Consider the following 13,849-nt stretch of genomic DNA (forward strand, 5'->3'; position numbering starts at 1 on the left):
GGAGCAGGTACATTTACCTCATCAAGTTCTACTTTCCTCCCACTCACTTCTTTCGAGAGAAACTCCTTCTCTAGAAAGGATCCATTCTTAGCAAAGAATGTCTTGCCTTCGGATCTGTGATAGAAGGTGTACTCAACTGTCTCCTTTGGGTATCCTATGAAGACACATTTCTCCGATTTGGGTTTGAGCGTATCAGGATGAAACCTTTTCACATAAGCATCGCAACCCCAAACTTTAAGAAACGACAACTTTGGTTTCTTGTCAAACCACACTTCATAAGGCGTCGTCTCAACGGATTTAGATGGTGCCCTATTTAATGTGAATGCAGCTGTCTCTAATGCATAACCCCAGAACGATAGTGGTAAATCGGTAAGAGACATCATAGATTGCACTATATCCAATAAAGTACGGTTATGACGTTCGGACACACCATTATGCTGTGGTGTTCCAGGTGGCATGAATTTGTGAAACTATTCCACATTGTTTTAATTGAAGACCAAACTCGTAACTCAAATATTTGTCTCCGCGATCAGATCGTAGAAACTTTATTTTCTTGTCACGATGATTTTCCACTTCACTCTGAAATTCTTTGAACTTTTCAAATGTTTCAGACTTATGTTTCATCAAGTAGATATACCCATATCTGCTCAAATCATCTGTAAAGGTCAGAAAATAACGATACCCTCCGCGAGCTTCAACACTCATCGGATCGCATACATCAGTATGTATTATTTCCAATAAGTCAGTTGCTCGCTCCATTGTTCCGGAGAACGGAGTCTTAGTCATCTTGCCCATAAGGCATGGTTCGCAAGCATCAAGTGATTCATAATCAAGTGATTCCAAAAGCCCATCAGCATGGAGTTTCTTCATGCGCTTTACACCAATATGACCTAAACTGCAGTGCCACAAATAAGTTGCACTATCATTATTAACTTTGCATCTTTTGGCTTCAATATTATGAATATGTGTATCACTACGATCGATATCCAACGAACCATTTTCATTGGGTGTGTAACCATATAAGGTTTTATTCATGTAAACAGAACAACAATTATTCTCTAACTTTAAATGAATAACCGTATTGCAATAAACATGATCAAATCATATTCATGCTCAACGCAAACACCAAATAACACTTATTTAGGTTCAACACTAATCCCGAAAGTATAGGGAGTGTGCGATGATGATCATATCAATCTTGGAACCACTTCCAATACACATCGTCACTTCATCCTTAATTAGTTTCTGTTCATTATGCAACTCCCGTTTCGAGTTACTACTCTTTAGCAACTGAACCAGTATCAAATACCGAGGGGTTGCTACGAACACTAGTAAAATACACATCAATAATCTGTATATCAAATATACCTTTGTTCACTTTGCCATCCTTCTTATCCACCAAATACTTGGGGCAGTTCCGCTTCCAGTGACCAGTCCCTTTGCAGTAGAAGCACTTAGTCTCAGGCTTAGGTCCAGACTTGGGCTTCTTCACTTGAGCAACAACTTGCTTGCCGTTCTTCTTGAAGTTCCCCTTCTATCCCTTTGCCCTTTTCTTGAAACTAGTGGTCTTGTTAACCATCAACACTTGATGCTCTTTCTTGATTTATACCTTCGTTGATTTCAACATCATGAAGAGCTCGGGAATTACTTTCGTCATCCCTTGCATACTATAGTTCATCACAAAGTTCTACTAACTTGGTGATGGTGACTAGAGAATTCTGTCAATCACTATTTTATCTGGAAGATTAACTCCCACTTGATTCAAGCGATTGTAGTACCCAGACAATCTGAGCACATGCTCACTGCTTGAGCTATTCTCCTCCATCTTTTAGCTATAGAACTTGTTGGAGACTTCATATCTCTCAACTCGGGTATTTGCTTGAAATATTAACTTCAACTCCTGGAACATCTCATATGGTCCATGACGTTCAAAACGTCTTTGAAGTCTCGATTCTAAGCCGTTAAGCATGGTGCACTAAACTATCAAGTAGTCATCATATTGAGCTAGCCAAACGTTCATAACGTCTGCATCTGCTCCTGCAATAGGTCTGTCACCTAGCGGTGCATCAAGGACATAATTCTTCTGTGCAGCAATGAGGATAATCCTCAGATCACGGATCCAATCCGCATCATTGCTACTAACATCTTTCAACATAATTTTCTCTAGGAACATATCAAAAATAAACACAGGGAAGCAACAACGCGAGCTATTGATCTACAACATAATTTGCAAAAATACTATCAGGACTAAGTTCATGATAAATTTAAGTTCAATTAATCATATTACTTAAGAATTCCCACTTAGATAGACATCCCTCTAATCCTCTAAGTGATCACGTGATCCATATCAACTAAACCATGTCCGATCATCACGTGAGATGGAGTAGTTTCAACGGTGAACATCACTATGTTGATCATATCTACTATATGATTCACGCTCGACCTTTCGGTCTCCGTGTTCCGAGGCCATATCTGCATATGCTAGGCTCGTCAAGTTTAACCTGAGTATTCCGCGTGTGCAACTGTTTTGCACCCGTTGTATTTGAACGTAGAGACTATCACACCCGGTCATCACGTGGTGTCTCAGCACGAAGAACTTTCGCAACGGTGCATACTCAGGGAGAACACTTTTATCTTGAAATTTTAGTGAGAGATCATCTTATAATGCTACCGTCAATCAAAGCAAGATAAGATGCATAAAAGATAAACATCACATGCAATCAATATAAGTGATATGATATGGCCATCATCATCTTGTGCTTGTGATCTCCATCTCCGAAGCACCGTCATGATCACCATCGTCACCGGCGCGACACCTTGATCTCCATCGTAGCATCGTTGTCGTCTCGCCAACTATTGCTTTTATGACTATCGCTACCGCTTAGTGATAAAGTAAAACAATTACATGGCGATTGCATTCCGTACAATAAAGCGACAACCATATGGCTCCTGCCAGTTGCCGATAACTCGGTTACAAAACATGATCATCTCATACAATAAAATATAGCATCATGTCTTGACCATATCACATCACAACATGCCCTGCAAAAACAAGTTAGACGTCCTCTACTTTGTTGTTGCAAGTTTTACATGGCTGCTACGGGCTTAGCAAGAACCGTTCTTACCTACGCATCAAAACCACAACGATAGTTTGTCAAGTTGGTGCTGTTTTACCTTCGCAAGGACCGGGCGTAGCCACACTCGGTTCAACTAAAGTGAGAGAGACAGACACCCGCCAGTCACCTTTAAGCATCGAGTGCTCGCAACGGTGAAACCAGTCTCGCGTAAGCGTACGCGTAATGTCGATCCGGGCCGCTTCATCTCACAATACCGGCGAATCAAAGTATGACATGCTGGTAAGCAATATGACTTATATCGCCCACAACTCACTTGTGTTCTACTCGTGCATAGCATCAACGCATAAAACCAGGCTCGGATGCCACTGTTGGGGAACATAGTAATTTCAAAAATTTCCTACGCACACGCAAGATCATGGTGATGCATAGCAACGAGAGGGGAGAGTGTTGTCCACGTACCCTCGTAGACCGAAAGCGGAAGCGTTAACACAACGCGGTTGATGTAGTCGTACGTCTTCACGATCCGACCGATCAAGTACCGAACGCATGGCACCTCCGAGTTCAGCACACGTTTAGCTCGATGACGTCCCTCGAACTCCGATCCAGCCGAGTGTTGAGGGAGAGTTTCGTCAGCACGATGGCGTGGTGACGATGATGATGTTCTACCGACGCAGGGCTTCGCCTAAGCACCGCTACGATATTATCGAGGTGTAATATGCTGGAGGGGGGCACCGCACACGGCTAAGAGATCAATGATCAATTTTTGTGTTTATGGGGTGCCCCCCTGCCCTCGTATATAAAGGAGCAAGGGGGGAGGCCGCCGGCCTAGGAGGAGGGCGCGCCAAGGGGGGAGTCCTACTCCCACCGGGAGTAGGACTCCTCCTTTCCTTGTTGGAGTAGGAGAAGGGAAGGGAGAAGGAGAAGGAAGGAAGGGGGCGCCCCCCTCCCTAGTCCAATTCGGACTAGTCCATGGGGAGGGGTGCGGCCACCCTTTGGGGCCTTTCTCTCCTTTCCTGTATGGCCCATTAAGGCCCAATACGAATTCCCGTAACTCTCCGGTACTCCAAAAATACCCGAATCACTCGGAACCTTTCCGATGTCCGAATATAGTCGTCCAATATATCGATCTTTACGTCTCGACCATTTCGAGACTCCTCGTCATGTCCCCGATCTCATCCGGGACTCAGAACTCCTTCGGTACATCAAAACTCATAAACTCGTAATAAAACTGTCATCGTAACGTTAAGCGTGCGGACCCTACGGGTTCGAGAACTATGTAGACATGACCGAGACACGTCTCCGGTCAATAACCAATAGCGGGACCTGGATGCCCATATTGGCTCCCACATATTGTACGAAGATCTTTATCGGTCAAACCGCATAACAACATACGTTGTTCCCTTTGTCATCGGTATGTTACTTGCCCGAGATTCGATCGTCGGTATCTTAATACCTAGTTCAATCTCGTTACCGGCAAGTCTCTTTACTCATTCCGTAATACATCATCTCGCAACAAACTCATTAGTTGCAATACTTGCAAGGCTTAAGTGATGTGCATTACCGAGAGGGCCCAGAGATACCTCTCCGACAATCGGAGTGACAAATCCCAATCTCGAAATACGCCAACCCAACAAGTACCTTCGGAGACACCTGTAGAGCACCTTTATAATCACCCAGTTATGTTGTGACGTTTGGTAGCACACAAAGTGTTCCTTCGGTAAACGGGAGTTGCATAATCTCATAGTCATAGGAACATGTATAAGTCATGAAGAAAGCAATAGCAACATACTAAACGATCGAGTGCTAATGCTAACGGAATGGGTCAGGTCAATCACATCATTCTCCTAATGATGTGATCCCGTTAATCAAATGACAACTCATGTCTATGGCTAGGAAACATAACCATCTTTGATCAACGAGCTAGTCAAGTAGAGGCATACTAGTGACACTCTGTTTGTCTATGTATTCACACATGTATCATGTTTCCGGTTAATACAATTCTAGCATGAATAATAAACATTTATCATGATATAAGGAAATAAATAATAACTTTATTATTGCCTCTAGGGCATATTTCCTTCAATAAGGCCGCTGTATAGTTCGGCTGAGGTAGCCGTAGTATGATCCTCTGTATGGAGGGAGCGTTCCGTGCGTTCCCCTATGGGTGTGTGTGTCATGTATACCATATTCACTGTTTTTACTTCGGGGGGAAACTGCTTCTGACCCCCGGTGTTCGGTTGAAGAGTCTCTTCGTCGTCGCTGTCGCCGAGCGGCCTCTTCCCATTGTGTTCGGCATTTAACTTGCCGGCCTGTTTGAAGACCCAGCAGCTTCTGTTGGTGTGATTAGCTGGTTTACCGGGTTGGCCATGAATCTGGCAGGGCCTATCCAATATCTTGTCTAAATTGGATGGTCCGTCTCTATTTGTCGTATATGGCTTTTTTTGTTGGCCAGGTTTGGGGCGGCTGAATCCGGCGTTGACCGCTGTGTCATGCGTTCCCTCATTATTATTGTGACGTTTGTGTTTATTGCGTCGTGGCTTCCCATTACCGTCTCGGACTTCGGAAGTGCCTGGATCGCTGGCGCTATTGCTTCTACGAGCGAGCCAGTTGTCTTCTCCCGCGCAAAAGCGGGTCATTAGAGCGGTGAGGGCTCACATGGATTTTGGTTTTTCCTGACCGAGGTGGCGGGCAAGCCACTCATCCCGGACGCTGTGTTTGAAGTCTGCTAGGGCTTCTGCGTCCGGATAGTCTACAATTTGGTTCTTTTTAACTAAGAACCTAGTCCAGAGCTTCCTGGCGGACTCTCCGGGCTGCTGGACAATGTGACTTAAGTTGTCGGCATCCGGTAGCCGGACATATGTACCTTGGAAGTTGTCGCGTAAGGCGTCTTCCAGATCCTCCCAGCTGCCAATAGAGTTTTCGGGTAGACTGTTTAACCAGTGCCGAGCTGGTCCTTTGAGTTTTAACGGGAGGTATTTGATGGCATGAAGGTCATCTCCGCAGGCCATATGGATATGGAGAAGAAAATCCTCGATCCACACCGCGGGATCTGTTGTTCCATCGTATGATTCAATGTTTACGGGTTTAAACCCTTTGGGAATTCATGATCCATTACTTCATCAGTGAAGCAAAGAGGGTGTGCAGCGCCTCTATATCGAGCCGCGTCGCGACGTAGCTCAGATGGAGTCCGCCGGCGGTAGTCGGCCCGGGCGTGACTAGGTTTGTCACGTCCGAATAGATAGCCGTCGTCGCGTGTCGAGGCACGTCCTCATGATCCGTAGATCGATCTGGTATGTCCTGCTTTACTGTCCAGGTCCTACCGAAGATCGTATGTATATCCCCGAGCCATTTTATCCTTGGTTTTACGTTGAGGTGGGGCGGGATGCTGTTCGGCTTGAGCTGCCACTTTATTGCGATCGCGTGGTGGTCGGTCAGCCGTTGTGCGCAAGGGAGGTACGGGCTCCGGCGCCTCCTCATTGAACTGGGGTAGCAATTTGCACTTGGGGTAAGTCTTGGCTGGGCGTTTGAGGCTGTATTCTTCGGCTGCCAGGACATCAGTCCATCTATCGTTGAGGAGATCTTGGTCAGCTTGAAGCTGCTGCTGCTTATTTTTTAGACTCCTTGCAGTGGCTATTAGCTGGCGCTTGAAGCGCTCCTGCTGGAGAGGTTCCTCAGGCATGATGAAATCCTTGTTGCCGAGGCTCACCTCATCCTCGGAGAGTGGAAGATAATTGCTGTCCTCCGAGTCATTGTGTTCGGCCTGTTTATCAGGGCTAACTTGCCCGTCTTCCCGTTCCTCCTGTTCGGAGGTTGCCTCAACGGGGTCTTCATTGTCTTCTGCATCGTCCGGAGTACTATTTTCTCCAGTGCTAGTATTGCTGTCTTTGGAACGACATGACTTAGAGCGGCGCCTATGACGTCGGCGTTTGGTCTGTGTCTCAGGAGGTTTATCCTCAACTGGATCTTCTTTGTCATCGTCGTTGGTTTCCTTAGGTGTATCTACCATATACACATCGTACAAGGAAGTGGCCGTCCAGCGTCCGGTGAACGGTCGGTTTTGGCCCTGCTCCTCGCCGGCATCGTCGTCCATACCGTCGATGTCTTTGGAGCCGTAATCAAGCATGTCGGTTAAGTCCTCGACAGTGGCTATGAAGTGGGTGGCGGGTGGGAAGCGAAATTCTCCATCATCAGCTTCCAGCTCAAACCGGACATAGTTCGGCTGTGAGTCCCCTGCCAAGGATAGTTTTTTCAATGAGTTTAGCATGTCGCCGAAAGGCGAGTGTCGGAAGATGTCCGCGGCGTTGAATTCAATGATCGATGACCGATCGGGCTCAATGTCCGCAGACGCACGTGGTTCGGAATTTATAGCCGGAAATGGGTCCGGGGTTCCGAAGACACAGATATCACATGAGGTTAAGTCTGTGTGCGGCTCCAATGCCGCGGAGTCTGCGGCCTCAGTGGCGGGGTTGAGCTTCCCATCCCCGGATGGCACGATCTGCTCTGGATCTAAGGCCGGAGCAGTCATAGGAGCTATCTCCTGGGTATGGTCCGATAACAGATTTAAGTCATGTTCATCGAGGTGATAGGGAGCGGCCGCCGCGGTCTCGAATCCATCGAAGATCAAGTCTCCATGGATGTCCGCGACGTAGTTCAAGCTTCCAAATCTGACCAGATGGCCAGGGGCGTAGCTGTCGATCTGTTCCAGATGGCCAAGTGAGTTGGCCCGCAGTGCGAAGCCGCCGAACACGAAGATATTTCCGGGGAGGAAGGTTTCCCCTTGGACAGCATCGTTGTGGACGATTGAAGGAGCCATCAAACCTTTTGGGGACGGCACAGTGGAACTCTCAATGAAAGCACCAATGTCGGTGTCAAAACCGGCGGATCTCGGGTAGGGGGCCCCGAACTATGCGTCTAAGGTCGATGGTAACAGGAGACAGGGGACACAATGTTTACCCAGGTTCGGGCCCTCTCTATGGAGGTAATACCCTACTTCCTGCTTGATTGATCTTGATGAATATGAGTGTTACAATAGTTGATCTACCACGAGATCGTAATGGCTAAAACCCTAGAAGTCTAGCCTGTATGACTATGATTATGTCTCCATGCTCCGGACTATGCCCTCCGGTTTATATAGACACCGGAGGGGATCTAGGGTTGTACAAGGTCGGTTTACAGAGAAAGGAATCTTCACAGTTGAACGCCAAGCTTGCCTTCCATGCCAAGGAGAGTCTTGTCCGGATGCGGGAGAGAGTCTTCGGTCCTGTATATTCACAGCCCATCAGTCCGGCCCATGGCCAACAGGCCGGACGCCCGAGGACCCCTTAGTCCAGGACTCCCTCACCTTCCACTCTTGGTAGGGACCCTGCCGGAAACAACTCCTCGCCACTTGCCGGACCGCACCCTCCAGCCATGCCCATTGTCCCCGTGAACGAGGAATGTGCCCTCGTAGTTGAGGAGGTGCCGCTAGTCCTCATTGCCGACCCCCAGGCTCCAACTTCGGCAAGGCACATAGTCCACTTCCTCCAAACCAGAGAACTCCCCGATGACCAAGATGAAGCTGAAAGAGTAGCCCGGAGGGCCAATATGTATCAGTTTGTCGATGACACTCTATACAAAAGGAGGCCCAATGGTGTGAAATTGAAGTGCATCTGTCGGGAAGAAGGAAAGGAACTGCTGGCTGAGATACACAAAGGCATGTGCGGCTCCCACATTGGATCAAGGGCAATGGTTGGGAAAGCATTCCGACAAGGATTCTATTGGCCCACAACCCTCCAAGATGCGGTTGAGCTAGTCACCAAATGTGAAGCCTGCTAGTTCCATTCCAAGAACATCCACCTGCCTGCCCAAGCTCTGTCGGATTCGGGGTTTCGCAGACCCTTGAGAGGTTCGAACTCTGGGGTGTGCACGAAGAACTCTCTCTCCCCATCCTGCCTACCTAACGATTCCACGGCCTAGCTCGACGAACTAGAAGAACAAGGGACACAAGGGTTTATACTGGTTTGGGCCACCCCGCGGCGTAATACCCTACTCCAGTGTGTGGTGGTGGATTGCCTCGATGGGCTGAGGATGAACTAGTACAATGGGAAAACTGCCTCAGGAGGTGAGGTGTTCTTGAGCTCGATGAGTTGGTGGGTGTGAGGATGGTCTGGATCTCTCCGAGATGAGATGAGTCGATCCCCCTCTATGGTCGTGGCTAGTCCTATTTGTAGTGGCCTTGGTCCTCTTCCCAAATGTAGGCAGGAAGGGATCTCACAATGGCCATATTTGAAGGGAGACAACTAGTACAAGCTATCCTGACAAAAGTAGTCTTCGCCTGCCAAACGCTCTGGTGGTGACGCTGATGTGGGCTCCGTGGTGATCTCCGTCTTTCTGTCCTGCTGGTCTTGGTCTTGTAGCACCGATATGGAAACCTTTGCCTGATGCCTCGGGACTCCTTGCCTGTGCTTGCCTCTTTAACAACAAAGAGGAAACTGGTACACTGTGCCCGCTGGCGCCCGCCTGGCCTTGGTCATCATGGCTCACGTCACGCGAACCTCGCGAGGTGCCCCCTGCATAGATATCTCCGCTCCTCAGGAGCCAGCCTAGCAAGGCCGCCCCCAGGGAGGTCTTGGTGTCGCCCGCCTCATGAGGCTTGGCCCCCCACGAGGGTCTTGGGTTGTTGCTGATGAACTGGGCTGTACCAGGCCGTTGGTGGAGCCACGCGCGTGGGCCGCAGGCAGGCAAGTCTGGGCACCCCCGTTCCCAGGACGCCAATAGTAGCCCCCGGGCCCAAGGCGCGCTCGCACTTGGCTTCGAGGCGAAGCCAAAGGGCAAGTGCAGAGTGCCGCGGGCCCCAACCGCCCGCCGCCTGGGTCGACGCATGGTGACTGATTGGACGTGGGCGCCTCCGCTTCCCCATGCTGCCTTGGCAACCGTTCGAATTGACGAGACCCTGCTGCATGCAGAAGAAAACCATCATTGCGTGTGATCGTGGAGGCCGACGGTTGGCCTCCTACTGGCTATAAATGAGGAGAGGAGCGGAGCCCCGTTGCTCATCTCCTTCTTCTCCCTCCTTGCTTCGCCATCCGGCTGCCACTCCCATGGCGCCGATCAGGAGGTTCTCCGCAAGGTCTTCAACGAGGAAGTCCGTCGCCTGGAGTACTGCCCTGGAGGGAGCTGCCAGGATGGTGCAGGAGCAGGCGCCGAGCCTGCCCCTGCTCCTGTCGATAGCTCCTCCAGCAGCAGCGATGGCTCCTGGGAGTCCAGTGACTCTCCTGAGCTCGATGAGACTCCCGAGACGAGCGATGACATCTATGTGCCAACGAGCTCCCCCTGTGCCCGGAGCGCGGCGACGGCATCTGCTCGCCATCATCGATGATCTGGAAGGGGTTGGCGTCCGCCCCTCGTGGCCCACTGTTGATGATGGCGTCGGCGACGACGTCTGTAGTTAGGACTCCTTAAGCTTTTCTTCTTTTATTCCCTGCGAGGAATCGGAATGAATCCCGTGGGGGTGTGTAAAGGCTCTGTAGCGCTTTTGCCTCAATGTCCGTTACCCCTATTAAGATATTGTGGACGCGTGCCCTGCTACGACATTGTTCCCCCTGCTCGTCCCTGCGGTAGCTTAGCGCTCTACGCCGGCGGGCCCCAGCCCCTAGGCAGGCTTCAGCCATCGCTGGTATGCCAAGTCGTGACGCCGTGGTCAAGGCCAGGAGGTGAGCGGCCCGAGGTCCGGTAAGAGCTCCTCAGGCGCGATGCTCAAGAGGCCCCCCTGGCGTGCAAGCAGCTCTTTGAGGGCCGAACAGGAAGGCGACGTTGCCGAAGCAGGGCTGCAAGGGCCGAAATTCTCGAACTATGGTACCGCGCTGATATGAACATATGACTTATCTTGGCGAGCCTGAGATGATCCTATGGTGGAGCGCGCCCCGTCCGTGTTGCACCGGTAGTGATACTAGATACGACCCACGCCAGCTTCCCCCTTTCGTTGCTCATCCTGGTGCTCTGCGTCCTCGGGTCCCGACCCTCGAGCGGGGCTCAGCCGCCGCTGGTATGCCAGGTCGCGATGCCGTGGTCAAGGCCAGGGGTGAGGGCAGGAGAGTTAGTAAGGGCTCCCGAGTCGTGATGCTCAGGAGCTCCCCCTTTAACGCGCAAGCGAATCACATGAAAAGGGGGCAGCCGATGGGGCTACCCATATCCAAGCCCCAGGGGTTCCTGCGGGTTAGTCCGAGGAAAAGACATGGCTCATAATCGCGTTTGCTGTCCTGCCGCTGATCTTTCTGTGAGAGGATGAAGGCACTAAGGACCTGGTGAGGTGACGTGCGCGGGGCAGGCCGCGAGCCAGAGCTCGATCTCTCAGGTTTGTCAGCATTGCAGGGACGGACCCGTGCACAAGCGCCGTGCCAGCATATGTAGCCCCCGTTGCAGGATGAGCAGAAGGCCGGTCAGCGATGCGGGAGGCCGCGAAAAGCAACAGGCTAGCATATGACAATGCAAATCATCTTGAAGCAAGGTGTAAGGCTAATTCAGGGAGATGCAAGACCGATACATGCCGCAGGGACGGACCCGTGCGACCTGGGGATGATGCAGCCCGACGGGCGCCCCCAGATAAGCAGACTAAGAATGCAAGGATACATGTCACTAGGGCAGACCCGCGCGACCTGGGGATAGTGCAGCCCGAGGGGCACCCCCAACTGAATAAACCAAAAAATGTCACCTGGCACCATGGCGGGGAGGATGTTGTTGTAGCTGAAGACGCGTGCTAAGGAAGTGGCTCCTCACGAGCTGCCAAGGCCCCAAGCCTCGGCGGGCTCTGGAGGCTCCGGAGGCTCGCGAAGAACCGTCGCCATCTCCACCAAGACTGCGTGGTGCCTGGCCTCTTGAGCCGCCAGGGCACTTCGCATGTGGCGCTGGAAGGTGGCAGCTGTGTTCGACAAGCCGAAAGGCATGCGAATGTAGCTATGAGGGGGGCCCTCGCACTGACCAACGCGTGATGGTCAGAAGCACTCCTGATATGCGGCCCGGTTGAGCTCTGGAATGTTGACGTAGACACGCAGCTCGTCGTCCTCGCTAGGACAAGGAGCTGCGCCAGGTGGTCGGCGGTGGTCGCCGCGCATGGCTCTCTCCTCTTGAAGCTCCTTGGTGGCCTTGGTGATGAACTCCTGAGCGCCAGGCACCTGGTGCCTAGCACCCTCATGAGGGAAGCGTGCGATGAAGCACGCCTCCAGGTGGTGCCTGAGCGCCTTCCTCGTGACGTTGACTAGGCCTGAGGCCCTCCAGAAGAGAGCCCCCGAGCCCAGCCCAAGGAGGGCGCCTGGCGCGCCTTCCTATGTGAGGGAGGGAGGCGCCCCATCCGTGGGCGCTGGTCCTGAGGTGGTGCGGCTGGAGACACCGCTCTCCTGAGACTCTTGGCGGTGTAGCCGCTTCTTCATCTTGGGGGCAGCCTCAGGAGGGTAAATGGCGCCTTCATTGTCTGGGTTCTTGACTGCTGCAGCTTGGTAGGCGTGCTCGAGAGAGCACACTGCGTCCTTCTCCTTGCAGGCGACCGTGATGACGTCGCGGCTCCCTGGCATCATGAGGATGTTGTAGCCGTGATGGGTGACTGCCATGAACTTGGCTAGGGCCGGATATCCGAGGATGGTGTTGTACGGTAGGCCGATGTGGGCGACATCAAAGTCGATGAGCTCGGGGCGGTAGTTGTCGCGTTTGCCGAAGGTGATAGGGAGACAGATCCGCCCTATCGGAGTGGTGGAGCCGTCAGTGACTCCTGAGAACGGTTTGGTGGGCTGCAGCTGATCATATGGCACTTGGAGGTGGTCGAACGTCTCGACGGAGAGAATATTGAGTCCTGCCCCGCTGTCGATGAGGGTCTTGGTGACAAGGACATTACTGATGACGAGCAAGCAGAGAGAGGGAGGGCGCCGACAGTTGCCGCGCACTTGAGCTGGTCAGCTGAGCTGAAGGTGATGGTGCACTTGGACCACCTAAGTGGACGCGTGGCCTCGAGCCTGGGGAGGGCTGTGTTCGCCTGACGAGCGAACTGCTTGAAGATGCGCTGAGAGGCTGGGGCCTGCGCGCCACCCAAGATGCAGGCGACGGCGTACGGTTCCTGGAAGCCCCCAGCCCCCTCGTCCTGGAGATGGTCGTTGTTCCTTCTTGGCGGTGGCGATAGCGGAGGGAGGCCTGCTTTGCCCTGAGGGCGGTCCTCTCGAGGTTGATCCCTCCAGGCGTCCTCGCGAGGCTGGCCCTGCCAGCGGTCCTCGCGAGGCTGGTCGCGCCACTCCTAGCGCAGGCGGCGGTCATCCCAGCGTCCTCCTCTTCGTCCTCCTCCAGAGCCGTAGCCTCGATCGTTACGCTCGGGGCATCGACCGAAGCACCTGTTGCGGATGGCTCTGAGCTCTTGGCAGTCATTGGTGTTGTGGCTGTGGATGTTGCGGAAGGTGCATAACGGACGATTGCCCTTGGACGACTCTGGGTGGTCACAACCGCGCTTCATCTTCGGCTCGGCCACGAGCACAGCCGCTCCCTTGCGCTTCACGTCCTTGGCCTTGGCCTTCTTGTCTTATGGGTCGGCAGCTGGAAGCTCGAGGAGGGAGAGGCGCCCCTCCTCAGCTCTTGCGCACTTGGTTGCCATGTTGAACATCTCCAGAGCCGTGCACAAGTCCTCGTGGATGGCGAGCTCCTCCTTCATCTTGACGTCACGGACACCATCGGAGAACGTGGAGATGATGGCCTCGTCCGTGACCTTGGAGATCTTGAGGCGAACGCTATTGAAGCGCTGGATGTACTTCTGCAGGGTC

This window comes from Aegilops tauschii, chromosome 6 (assembly GCF_002575655.3).
Source record: "Aegilops tauschii subsp. strangulata cultivar AL8/78 chromosome 6, Aet v6.0, whole genome shotgun sequence".
NCBI lineage: Eukaryota > Viridiplantae > Streptophyta > Magnoliopsida > Poales > Poaceae > Aegilops > Aegilops tauschii.